The following is a 12,622-nucleotide window of genomic DNA, read 5'->3' as shown; positions in this document are numbered from 1 at the left end:
TCTTCCTACCACTTCCTGTCGTCTTCTTTGTCATTTCCATCAGCAGTAACATCCTGTTGTAGACGTGAATCGTATTTCCTACAGTTTTATAAAATAAAATTGAGTTTTTGTGTTCATTATACCACAAAAACCTTTGATCAAAAATTAAATGGGTGTGTTTTCATTAAGGATCGTTTCTATTTGTGTAATTTTTTGGTTAATGGAAACACAGCTAGTGATGCCAACTGAACAAACTGGATCAGTTTTCTTTTGTTTTCAGAGTTCAAATCACAGGTTCTTCTAAAATAAAAACTGGAATATTGTGGATAGTTTCTCCTTCATTTCAGAACTTGAAACTCAGATAAATTCACTCCACACAGAGTTAACTAAGCTTTTATTTCTTGCAGTTTTGATTATTTTTGCCCACAGTGAATATAAACCCAACATTTAGTGTTTCAGAATATCAGAATATTCAATCAGATCAATAAAAAATAATATTTTAAACATAAATATCAGTCTTCTGAAATGTTTTTTCATGTCAAAGCTCTCAGGTCTGGGCTCCTTTTGCATGAATTAGTGAAGTTTGTTTCAAAAGAAGATTTCAGCAGCAAGGCAGCTCAAAATGTTTTAAATCATAAGAACATCACACAGGAACAAGAAAATGTCAGTCATGAGTTACTGCATCAATGCGGCGTGGCATGGAGGAGACAGCCGGTGGTTTAGAGTTTAAGAAAGTGAACCATCATCAAACTCTGATCCAAATCAGAAAAGCTGCAGGAGCTTCAAATCCTCTCCTGATTTCCAAGCGTCTCCTGAACGTCGGCCTGAAAACAGGAAGTTTTTGATCCTGAAAAGCCATTAAATGCGAACAAAGAGAATCGGTTAGCAGCTGCAAGAGTGGAACTGAGTGGGAGAAAACGCCGAGGAGTTTACACCCTGACAGAAAACACACAGAAGGAGAATCTAAATATTCATTCTTTTTCTTTTTAAATTTAATGTGTCATTTAAATCCCAGCAGGAAGACAAGAGGAACGCGGAGCTGCCATGTAGTCGACCTCATTAGATGCAGGAGAAGTGAAGTGTAAGAAGGACGCGGAGAGAAATCAGCAGCAACACGATGAGATCAAACTCTGCAGGAGGCGCTTTTCCTGCTGGCTGGAGCATCAGCCAATAATCACAGAGGACCTGAAGGTGACCACCTCTGGTCCCCTGGCCATGAGGGAGTTTCATCACAGCCAGAAACTAAAAAATCACATTAAAATACAACAAAAAATCTGCTATTTAATGTAGCCTTTGTTTATTTCAGCTGATTCTACCCATTAAAGTAGGATGATTAGTTTAAATTGAAATTTGGTCCATTTTCCTCCCAGTTTGTTTAGATCGCAGCGATTTCCCAAAGGTCAGGACAAGGTCGTGTTGTAGTCTCTTATGTTAAAATTCAAAATCTATAAATAAAGCAAAACAGGAAAAAACGCTGCAAGTTTCATCTGAACACCTTCCCAACATAAAATGCGAGGTTTGCATTGTATTATGGGATGTAATACAAGCCAATATGCAATGGCAACATGTCTTTTTCATGGACCGTAAAGCCTTATGCAACTTTTCAGGACGAGTTGAACAATCATTCAGAGTGCTGTTCTCACTTTATCTGAAATAAAACCTACGTCTGTTTTCCCACCTCGGTTTAACTGGGAACCAAAGTTTAAACATCTGCTCCTCCTCCAGCTGCTGTGGCTCTGAGTCAAACCAACCTGTTCCCCTCCTGGCCTGTGGGGGCGCTGCACCAAGAACCATTGAAGGAAACAAAAACCTCTGAACACACTGAGAGCAACTTCCTTCTTCACCAGATGGAAACAAGATGGAGGCGTCAGATTTTAGTGTTGGAGGATTTCTCTTTAGGCTTTGGCTAAAGACCAGGAGACATTTCTCCAGCTAGCGCTAGGTTAGCGTGTTTGCTTTGGTTGCATTTTCCCAGAATCCCTTGCTCTGTTGTCCAGTTTCAGCCTTTGATCCGCTTGGTGTTCACATATGCATTCGATCCGCACCAGAGTTCACTTCAACTGAACCAAGAACCAGGTTTGTTGTCTTTAAATAAATCTGTATGTTTTGTCATTATTTTGTGTTATTTTGAAGATGAACCTGTCAGAAGCATACTCCAGGCTTTCCCAAACGACTGAGGAGCCTAGACTCTATTTTTTGCTGAAAAATGAAAGACAGAGAGCAGCAGAACCAATCCTCCTCCGTCTCTGCAGGTGTAAACCGTCCTGTCGGCCTCCCCATAAAGACAATAAATATGTTTTTACTGTGTGTATTTATGAAGTGTGGAGGGGGCGGAAGACGACAGCCGTGTTATCAGCTGATGATTATCTGGTTATATGAGCTTCCAGCAGGGCGGCGCGTCACATGGATTTACATTCACATCGTCTGATTAATGCAGGGAGAAGCGAGTCGTTGCAACACTTTAACTTCCTGCTGCAGACCTTCATCTTCATCACCGCTGCTGCCCTCGTATGATTGGATCCCGTTGTTCAGCAGAAATAAATGAGATGTTTGTATGACACTCTGGGTTCATATAATTCTGCTTTATGAGTTTCAATCTCTGTAAAATGTTTTACATGATATCCCTTCCCTGGGTCGTCCAGAAATGGGCGTGGAGCTTCGTCTTGTTGCCATGACGAACAGGAAATGATCACCTGAAAATTAAAAAAATAAACATTTAAAGTGGAAGTCTGTTTGTCTCATCATGCAGCCGTAGAGGATCAGATGGCAGATATGTTTGCAGATGGCATCATGGATCAGCTGCTGGACATTCAAATGAGCTTTTCTCACATGGCGGTGAAAACATTTCTAAACGTTCACATTAACGACGTCTTCAAGCATCTCAGGCAAAACTGGAAATATCTAAACATAAAACGAGAACTAATTAGTTTTTTGTTCATAATGAGTCCTGAACAATTTATACTTTTAAATCAACAAAATGATGACAGAGAATCCTGAAATCTGATGAAAATATTTATTTATTAAGATTTCACAGCAGTATGACGTCTCAGAAAACGTTTTATTAGGGTCAGATAATCCATCAATGAATCTATAGATGATCAATTCACCAAAGGATTTCTGTGTTATTGTATTTTAATACAATACAATTTTTATTTTCTTATAGGTTTGAATTATTGGTTTTTATGCATTTTTTTATTTATTTCTAATATTTTATTGAAGAAAACTAAGTGGATAAATTAAAAATCTGCAAAATTTTCCAGTTTTATTACCTGATTAATCATCAGAATAATTGACAGAATAATCAATTGATTAAATAATCGTTAGTTGTAGTAGTAAACATGACATGGACTTTTCTTTCAAATCTTTTTTCTGTTAATTTTCTGCTTACGGCAGATGAAAACATGACATCTGAATATCACATCTGACTAATGAACATTTTTATTTTAACTCAGAAATTTATTTTTAATGTTGTTTAAAGTACTTTTAATCTGACTAATGCATAATCTAATTAGCTGAATATGACTATTTCTGGACTTCATGCTGCACAGTGAACTTTTAGAGTCTCAGTGAATTAAATTAAGTTAATTTCAAGGTTAAAACTGTTTCTCTTTTTACTCTGAGCTACAACCGTGGAAACACATGCAGAGAATCTGAGGAATAAAAGTCATAAAGAGACACGTCAGGTAAAATCCTCTACATGGTTCATTAGCAGCTGAATCTGATGGTTTACATCCTGAGAAGATGCACATTAAGCAGGAGGAGGAGCAGCTGATGAGGCGTGAATGACGCGCTGCTTTGATTTATTTAAATTAAAATCAGAGCGAGCTGGAGCAGCAGCTCTTACCAGAGCAGGTCATCAGTCTGGAGAAACACCGGTTCAGGTCCAGAGAAGAGCATAAAAATAAAAAATGTGGACTATACGGAGGCCATTTTGGACAAACAGGTGTTAATATATATATCAGGAATGTGGGGCGATGTCACAGAACAAAACCACACACAATTCAGACACTGACTAAGCTAACAGTCATGTTTACAGACTGAGGGAGGAAACTGGAGTACCCAGAGAGAACCACACATTCACAGAGAGAACATGCAAACAAATGGTTTAATTTAATCCACTTCATTCATTTTTAACAGTGACCTTGTTTGCTTGCATAGATTTTAACTCAAATATTTGGAAAAAAACAGAAATAATAACAATACCTAAGAAAATGACATCTGAAAGGAGATAAAAACAATATTTAAATTTTCAATCAAAATTGAATCAAATAAAAAAACAAAGTCAAATATTTTACACTGATTGTTTTTTCTGTTTCTTGCTACGTACTGCAGCTTTAAAGCGCCCGTATGTAATGTAATGTTTTTACACTGAGCAGCAGCTCCTGAAATCAGCTGTTCCACCAGGTGTTTGCTAATTGTTGCTGGCTAGTCTGAAGGAGCCGAGTGGGGGAGGAGCTTTGTCTCGAGGGCGGGGCTAAGTCCATTCCGGCATTTTGCACAGCTGACTGGTTGCTATGGAGATTAAAGGATTTTTCAAACATGCATGAAACAATCAAAGCAAAACTCCAGGTTTGTTTCTGATGAGGAAATGAAACTAAAACATGATGGAAAAATTAAACAAAGTTGAATGTACATGCCACTTTTTGTTTATAATAATTACTTACTGCAGCTTCCAGGAACCAAAATGAAGGAATTTAAAGCCGCACTTGATACAAAATACAGCATAGAACCAAATCTGAGCTGTTCCCAGGAGCTGTTCGGTGTTTGTGATGTTTTTAGTTTCTGATCCCTGCAGTGTTGCATAAAGTTCTGAAGCTTCTGCTGTAGTTTCCTTCGTTAGTGACCCAAAACCTACTTCCTGTTTGTTCACCACTGAAACTATTGATCCTTATAGATTTATTCAGCTTCCACACCTCAAAGCTCTGCTGTACAAAGCCTGCCTGTGGCTACAGCAGCAAATTTGAAATAAACAACTTCTCAATCACTGAGCTGTGAACACAATTAGAGATCATTTTCTGCATCGATCCATGGTGACTGGCCGGGCAGCAGAAGAAACAAAGGTGAAACCTGAGGATGGACTCAGCCCAAACACTTCCTGTTGTTTTATCAGAGCCCTGAGGAGCTCCTTGTTTCCCCATCAGTGAGATCCAGAGCCTTCAGGCGAGGGGAAGGGATAAACGGACGAATATATGATGAGGAGGGATTGGCTCGGCTCCAGACTCAGGGAGAAATCACCGGGTGGAGCGATGAATTCACGAGTTTGATGCTGATGGTTTGCAGCACAATCTGCCTCCCCCAAACTCAGCAGGAAGTCTCTTTTCATGTCTCTTCGTCTCCATCTGTCTCTGCCTCACCCCCTTCCTCCTCCACCGGCTTCTAATTGGCAGGAAGTTCGAAAAGTTAAATTCACCATCTGTGTGGTAGAAAACAAGAAGATGAAGAAGAGAAGTGAGTGTTGCTTTAAGAGATAATCCACACAAATGGTCAGACTGGACGAGGTTTTCCAAAGCTGTTGAGACTGAATCTATAAACGATATTAGAAAATTAGCCAGTTATTTACACCATCAGTCTGAGACGTTTCGCCTCCAGAATTCACCTTAAATTTTATGTTATTTTGCTTCTTATAAATAATTGAAAATGAAAATAACCAGAATTAGATTTGAATCATCAAAATGAAAACTTTTGTTGTCCGTTAATTCGGTTTGAATCCAGTATGAACAGCTTTTTCTGATACGAAAACATTCACTTTTGCGCATTTTCGTACTTCCATCTGGGAAGTACGAAAAAGACAACAAACAAGAAAAAGCTACAGCAGTACTTTGGCAATAAATTTATTATTTTTGGCATCAAAAACCTCCTGGTTACTAAGTAACAATTGCCAGGCATTGCCCTTTTGCCTAGCAACCCAATATGAGCTCCAGCATGTTTGGTCAGCTGGTTTTTCCACTAAATGCGCTGCACAAATGCAGCACTAACTTGTAATATCCTGGAAAAGCCACGTTTTGTTTTTAGTTGACTCTAGAAATCACTCGCTGCATTCTCATTGGTTGAGCAGGAGGCCCTACTTCTGCTTTTCAAAGATGTACAGTTGTATAAATTTGTTGTCCGCAGCCATTTGCATTAAATTGTGGCGGGGGAGGTGACCAGCAGCTCCTAATTTGAATAAAAGTGACACAGCGCTATAACAGCTAATAAGGAGAACTGACTATAATAAAATCTCATTATCCAAAAATGATTTTGTGCAAAAACTGTAATTAACTTATCTATATCCCAGAGATCTATCCTAACTTGTTTAAAAGGAATTATAATAGAGCAGCTTTAAGCAATGAGAACTTGCTCTCTGCATCAGTTTGGGTTGCATCTGAAATGGGATCATGTTTTGATCTAAGGGTTTATTTTTGTTTTTTAAAAAGATAGATTCCTTCAGTCCAATTCACTGCAACAAGCTGGACATTTTTCATTATTTAACTGAGAGCAGATTATATTGAACATTTGGTTGAAATGCTCTTCGACTCCATCCGATCAGAGTGTATTAGCAGCAGGTTTTTATCCTTCAGATTGATACCAAATGTATTTTTCATAGACGTGAAGAACAAAGTTTCTTCTCCTTTCTGTTCTTCCCACCTGGGATATTTTTTCATAATCTACCTCGTTTCTTTGAAGCAGCATTTCAAACAGCTGCCAGTTAAATCTGTGCTGCAGCTACTTTTTATGATCTCAGAGGTTCATAAAGAGCGATGAGCACTTCTGCTTCGACATGTTGGGAAAGTCTGGTCCGCAGACAGGAAACAGGATGGGAAATAGCACCAACTTGTAATATCCTGCAGTAATTTACAGACTTAAAGTCGACCTTCATTGATGAGAAACTACGAGATTATCTGGTGAATTTCTGACATCATAAACTTTTATTTTCAGTCCTTGCAAAGTCACCCTCTCCATCTTCACACTAATTGCTTCCTTCTTCCTGAATTATTCTGCCTTAAATCAAATGATTAATATTCCCCGTGACCTTTTTTGTTTAATTAATGTCTTCATATAAAATATCACTTAATCTGGCATTTTCTATTTTCATTGCAGCGATCATATATCTGCCATCACTGCAGCGTGTCGCTCAGACTGGATGCTGATGGTGCGGAAAGACGTTAGACGGCGTCATAAAGCTCAGCAGACAGAAAACGCCTCCGAGCGTGAGAGCAGGACGAGGGTGAAACATTAAAATCTTCACTCCCATCTGCCCATAAAAACAGTCTCCACTCTGGTTTTATGTCTTCACATCTCCATCATCAGCAGCATCATCAGTTCTGAGAAATGAATAGTTGCTCTGCTGTTTTAGAGACGAGTCATGGATTCAGTTAATGTTTTCATCTGAATAAATCTCCAAGCTGATGGCTGTGACAGACAGCTTTACTTCAAATTCATATCTTTCAGATAAAAAAAATTACAATCAAATTCAAAATGTCCAGGTGAGTGTGTGCACACTTCTGCTAATGTGCTAATAGCATAGTTAAATTTTTGTTCAGCATTTTTGGCAACTTTGAAAACATTTAGCACAATTAGTTTCCCCTAAGTAAATTTTTCCAACAGGAAATGATGTTTAAAACAGTTTAAAATCTATTAAAGCCCTGCCATAATCAATCAGGCTAAATTAGCAATAGAGACGTAGCAATACTTAACATCTATAAAACTAAAACCATGAGGGAAACGTTTAGACCAAAGAATTACTTAATGAAGTTGCAAACCACACAGGAAGGTGTGCAATATCAAATTTGACTTCGTTGAGGGTGACATGCTATGTTGTAACGTGATTCACACTTGATGGATAGCAATATGGTTGAAATGAGTGATTTAGCATTAGCCTACACAAATAACCATGCTGATGTAGCGCTTTAGCATTAGCTTGTTCTAAGTACCATGTTGGTAGTGTTAGTGGAACAAATGTTTATGATTCCTTCGCTAATGTTTGCGGTACTAACTTTTTAGTTAGCAGTTCCCTCCACTGGTAATAATATAACTTCCTAATATGAAAGATTCTGCACTAATTGAGCTGCATAGCAAAGAATATTAAATGTTGTATCTAATAATAATGGCACTTTTCTTAGCTACCTCACCTCACTAGCTACTACTTTCACAGGAGGACATTAATTTTAGCTAATTGTGGTTTAATAATAAAATGTAACAGTTAAATTAAAATGATAACGATGATAATGGCTCTCCTAAACACACCGACTCTCTGACAGCTCTGCGCTCCGGGAGAATCACTGGATGAGCTTTGAGTCATCTCAGAAAGTCTCATGGCAAAACGTCCGAAACTGTCCAGTATTTAGCAGAAATGAGAAAAGAAGAACAGGAAAAACGTGACAGAGGTACAGTAAAACTAATGTGAGGAAATTGTCTGTTGCCTTAGTTATTTTGCGGAGTGTCGTGTTAGCTATCAGCTAGGCTAGCTAGCCAAACATGGCGCTAATCAATGTAGCCTAGCTTGTTCTAACTCAAGTTAACTCGTTTGGTTGCTTATTTGCAACAACTTTTCTTCCTGCATTTTTAACCAGTTCGTTCATGTCTGCATTCACAAATTTATGTTGATAGCAAAGTTTTGCTGTTACAGTTTATAAATTTGTGTAGTTAATGTTTACATGTTAAATCGTTTAACACCAAGGAATTAAGCTAGCAAACATAAGTAAACTGTTTGAGCTCATTACATGTAAGTGGACATTCTTAATAACTTAGTATTATTGTATTCCCAGAATCTATTGAATGTAATCAGTCTTTTTTATCCCATATGGGGGAACTCAGGTGTAACAGCAGCATCAGGTATAAAGTTTTACACAAAAAAATTGTTACAAACAGCATAAAAAGATTAACAATATTTATAGTAGTAGTATAAATAGTGTAGTATTTTCTGTTTCATAAATATGTAACAGGACACACTGTGCAGTCATTATTAATAGGAATATCAGATGTGTAACTGAGTCAGATCACTTTTTCCTTTCATGGAAGTTTTCTGCTTTATTGAACTCTAATTATTTCACTGTAATTATTTCTAAAAATGCACAATCACTCAGATGAATAGCTGCATGTTTATAGCCACTTTAACACAGTGCAGTCCAGTTATCCAAAGTCCAACAGTAGAAAAGGTGACATGTTCTGCATCCAGAAAATAATTTCATACATCTGAATAAATTCATTACATCCAAACAGCCTGAAAGACGCCAAAGAACAGGATAAAATCTGTTGTTTTGGGGTTCAGTTGCGCCTGAAGCTTCTCTCTTCAGTTAAGCTTCTTGTTTTTCTGCAGATAAATGAGTAAATTAGCTCCAATTACAGTTTCAGGTTGACTGAGCAGCAGGACAGCGACTCCTCGCCTCCCCAAAGGTTGCATAACGAAGATGAACGAGGCGACTCGCCACACTTCACACCTCATTCAGAGAGCAGATTAATTACAGTTAATCATATTGGACGAAGAGTGGATCGGCTTCTGATTGGCCTGTCGCTTTGATGCATTACAGCGTCAGAGGAGTCAGACAAAATCAAACTCCATCTTTAAACACAAACCTGACCAAAAACACAGTATTTTTATCTTGATGTTTCCTCTGAAGGAATTGAGAAACATTTCTGTCTAGCTTCACCATTAACTAGATAATTGATCCATTGTTCACATTTAGTAACAAAACAAACACATAGATCAATGAATTTTATGAAGTTGTTTTTGTCGAGACAAAATATGAAATGTTTTCTTTTTTAAAAAAACAAAAGGAATATAATTAATATAAATCAGGCAAAATAAACATCTTCAATAAAAAAACTTATGCAATTTTAAGAACAACTGCAGGTAGCCTTATCACGATAAATTTAGCTGGATGATAAATTGCCCCAGAAGTTATTGCGATAAACCGTAATATTGTTTTGAGACCATTTTTGAAGTGATTTAATGGCATAATAATGCAAGAACACATTCTCAAAGATCAATAAGCTTTAAGTTCTAATTAATGTTTAACACTGGGACTGGAGATGCTTTAAATATTGAAAATAAATAAAACAACAGAAACAAAATGAATTGTGAAGTCTCTGTACTTCATAATGAAATTACTTGAGTAAATATAAACTGTTCAGTGTAGTAAAAACACTCCTGGAAGTTTTTTTTTTCCAAAAAGTCACCAGTTCCTCCCCAAGTTTTCTGGATATTTTATGTTGAAGGGCTGATTGAGCAGACGGGAGCTCATGGCGTCGGCGTGTCTCTTCTTGCTTCCAGGACTCGGAGGTGCGGTTCAGTCAGCTGCTGTTTTCAGTCAGACTGACGAAACGCGCCAACCAGCGCCTGAAGCCACAGCTCACACCTGATCCGGTGAGTAACTGGCTGCTTACTCACCAGGTGGGTGATGATGTCATGTTTGACTCACTGGTGATGTCAGCAGACTCACGTTAGAAACAGGTGGGACTACTTAAGGTAAGTCATGAATCTTGTATAACAGAATAATAATGAAACTAAAATCAAAACAATAACCTGGAATCCTAAAGAGATAAACTGTTTTTCTATTTAGCTGGAAAAGCAGTTATAAAAACAAACTATTTGTAAATCATTATTGTATATTTTATATAATGTATCCCAGGATAAATAAACTTCCCTCCATGACTATATAATCCAATAATCCATCTTGTTTTTATTCATACAGTTTAAACATTTTAAAGCTGCACAAACTGTTTCTGTTTCACTGCAAAAACACAAAATCTTACCAAGTATTGTTGGTTTATTTTCTGGTCCAGTTGAAATAAGGCCAATCTAATTCAGGTGAATTTTCAGCAGGATGTAGAATCTCGTTTTAAGGCAATAATTCTTTAATATTGATGAAGAAGTTCATGTTCACTGGCAGATTATTTTACTTGTAACAAACACTTTTTTCATGTTATAAGTGAAATAATCTGCCAATGGAAATGCAATTATTTTGTCAATATTAATGAACTGTTTACATAAAACAAGCTCCTATATTTTGCTGAACAGTTACTTCTAAGTTAGTTTTGTCTTTTTTTCAAATGTATTCAGATATTTGCTCTGGAAAATAAACCACAAATAGTTGGTGAGAATTAGTTTTTGCAGTGCTGATCCTGCTCCATCCTGGTCCTGTGTGGGAAACGTTGGAGAACCAGAGGGACTCGGACCCGACAGCCAGTCCTGCTAACAGTTCCCTCTCCTAATTATGCCGCCGCCCTCAGCAGCAGCACTTCAAACACTTCCAGCCACAGGGGCCCCACCTCGTTTACATGTCTAATTAGACGACAGCGGACCCCTGCTGAGGCGGCGCGGTTCACCAGCAGGTTGCTGTTTGTCTGCAAGAACTTTCAGTTTCCCTGGACGAAGGAGTCCACTTTGTTTTGATGAATCCATTTCTGTCATTTTCATCAAGTCACACAACTTTCGCAGGTTTGCAGATTCTGGGTTTACTTAAGAGGTGGAGCTGCTGAGGGATCAGGCTGCTGTTTGAAGAAACACAACATGTTCTCTGAATTTTGACATTTCAATTCCACTCCCTCCTCATAAAATGATCACTCACCAAATCCTGCTTGAATAATTCATTTTTTATTCTATTTCACAGGATCAAAATGACTTCTGTCTGCAGAATGGACCACAGCTGTCAGGTGATGGACTGGCTGGAAATGAAAAAGGCCTTGGAGACGAAGCAGGACAAGACAAGATCAGGCCCAGAGGGAGCGCCTCAGAAAGGTCGGTCAGCTCACCTGGAGGCCCACTTCCTGCACACAAACTCACCTCTGTTAGTAAACATTACCAACAATCCTGGAAATAAGTAACAAGTTGACAAAATTTTAAATAATCAAGACCACAATAAAATCAGATAAAGGATAAAATCTTGCAGTTTTCTGTAGCTCGAAAAATCTGTATTTGTACCTAAAAGAACAATGTTTTTTCCAAGATGATGCACATTTAACTTTTCATATTACACAAAAAATGAACTCGCACCGCCTGTTCCAAGAGAACAATAAACCAAACAACACAATGAAGCTTTTGAAAGAATAACGCAGTGAATCATTAAACCTCTGAAAAGTCTCCAAACTTGTTGCCCGAAAACCAACAAAACATTAAAAGATCAGAATTTGGAGGAACTTAAATCTCCTGTTATGTTCTACAAAATAAAAGTCTTTGTTGTGCTGAATATTCAGCACAATCCAACAATATTTTGTTCTAGAAATGTCCTGTGAGCCAGTTGTCCTATCCTGTATCACATCCTGCAGGCTACAAAAGTAAGCAAGCATACAAATTAAATATAATTTATGTTCACGTGGATGTTAATCTGCCTCTGATTCTTTTTGTAGTTTCATTTGGTTAAATATTCAGCACCTCTCCTACACTTTAAAGAAAGATCATGTCAGTTAAAGCCAAAGCAGAAAAGTGAAGAAATAATCTCACAGGTGCATCACCCAAACCATGAGTCTAATTACCTGCAACAGGTGAATCCTGTGAAAACATGAATCAAACACGTGCCTTTAGATTTCAGCTTCACCTCTTCTGCAGCTCATCACAGGTTGTTGCTGATGCTAATTGGCACCCAACAAGAGTTCCTAACTGAGTTAAAATTAGCAAATGAGTTCAATGTTTTCAGATGCTGGTTGTTAAGTTTATGCAATTGTTTTG

The 12,622-nt window shown here is 37.8% G+C and overlaps 1 long non-coding RNA gene across 1 annotated transcript; it reads right to left on the bottom strand.

The window, feature by feature from the left end:
• Positions 1-11,532: 11,532 nt before the first annotated feature.
• Positions 11,533-12,509, bottom strand: LOC107835403 (uncharacterized). Its single transcript, XR_001661222.1, has 2 exons — positions 12,430-12,509; positions 11,533-11,724 (listed from the first exon to the last, which is right to left on the bottom strand). It is a non-coding gene; the product is annotated as an uncharacterized LOC107835403 (long non-coding RNA).
• Between the last annotated feature and the right edge of the window lie 113 nt (positions 12,510-12,622).

Source organism: Poecilia formosa, unplaced genomic scaffold (assembly GCF_000485575.1).
Source record: "Poecilia formosa unplaced genomic scaffold, Poecilia_formosa-5.1.2 Scaffold2329, whole genome shotgun sequence".
NCBI lineage: Eukaryota > Metazoa > Chordata > Actinopteri > Cyprinodontiformes > Poeciliidae > Poecilia > Poecilia formosa.
The sequence above is the reverse complement of the archived record's forward strand: the minus strand, read 5'-3'. Positions and strand labels throughout refer to the sequence as shown.